This window comes from Carlito syrichta, unplaced genomic scaffold (genome assembly GCF_000164805.1).
Source record: "Carlito syrichta isolate Samal-C Ts95f unplaced genomic scaffold, Tarsius_syrichta-2.0.1 Scaffold308169, whole genome shotgun sequence".
In the NCBI taxonomy this organism is placed as follows: domain Eukaryota; kingdom Metazoa; phylum Chordata; class Mammalia; order Primates; family Tarsiidae; genus Carlito; species Carlito syrichta.
This window is the reverse complement of record NW_007252265.1, coordinates 28,150-29,389: the sequence shown is the minus strand read 5'-3', so window position 1 is coordinate 29,389 and position 1,240 is coordinate 28,150. Positions and strand designations below refer to the sequence as shown.

At 49.2% G+C, this 1,240-nt stretch overlaps 1 protein-coding gene across 2 annotated transcripts in view; it reads left to right on the top strand.

The window, feature by feature from the left end:
* NVL (nuclear VCP-like) overlaps positions 1-1,240 on the top strand; it is a 118,783-nt gene that overhangs the window by 111,310 nt on the left and 6,233 nt on the right. The gene's annotated exons all lie outside the window — the stretch shown is intronic.

Genomic DNA, 1,240 nt, shown 5'->3' with positions numbered 1-1,240 from the left:
CACTCACCTCAGCCTCCCAAAGGTGTGGGATTACAGGCTGAGCCACGGAGCCCGGCTTATATAAAATATATTATTGACTGGGTGCGGTGGCTCACGCCTATAATCCCAGCACTTTGGGAGGCTGAGATGAGAAGATTGCCTGAGCCCACAGGTTTGAGACCAGCCTGGACAGCTTGGTGAGACCTCATCTCTATGATAAATTAAAACAAAAAAAAAACTAGCCAGGTATGGTGGCGCATGTCTGTGGCTCCAGCTACTTGGAGGGCTGAGGTGGAAGGATCTCCTGAGCCCAGCAGGTCGAGGCTGTGGTGGCCATGAGTGTGCCACTGCACTCAAGCCTGGGCAACTATAACTTGGGGGAAATAAAGGAATGTATATATATATAAAATTATGACCCCATAATATCTATTTGTGTGTTATACACTCTTAAATGGAATGGGAATAGAATTCTTTGTTCCATCCCCATTTAAATTTATTTGATTATCTTTTTTTTTTTTGAGTCGGAGTCTTACCCTGTTACCCAGGCTGGATTGCAGTGGCACGCTGCTCACGGCCACTGCAGCCTTGACCTGCTGGGCTCAGGTGATCCTTCACCCTCAGCCTTCCAAGTAGCTGGAACTACAGGGGCACACTGTCACACCCGGCTTATTTTTTTGATTTGTTGTAGAGATGAGGTCTCCCCAAGTTGCCCAGGCTGGTCTCGAATCCATGGGCTCTGGCAATCCTCTCACCTCGGCCTCCCAAATTGCTGGGATTACAGGCATGAGCCACTACGCCTGGCCTGAATTACCTTAATAGAGAATAATTCTGGCTCTTCCTATAAACATCACAGTTAAACACTGAAAAGAGCCAGGCGCAGCGGCTCATGCCTGTAGCCCCTGCCCTTTGGGCTGCGGAGGCAAGAGGATTGCCTAAGTCCAGCGGTTCCAAACCAACCTGGGCAACTTGGCAAGACTTTATCTCCACAATTAAAAAAAAAAAAAAAGTTAGCTGGGCATGGTGGCAAATGCCTATAGTTCCAGCTTCTAAGAAGGCTGAGGCAGAAGGATTGCCTGAGCCCAGTGGGCCAAGGCTGTGGTGGCTGTGAGCGTGCCACTGCACTCCAGCCTGGGTGACAGAGTAAGACTCCAACTCAAAACAAAACACGCCTGGGCAGCGAGACCTCATCTCTACAATAAATAAAAAAATCAGCCGGACATGGTAGCGCATGCCTGTAGTTCCAGCTACTCGGAAGGCTGAG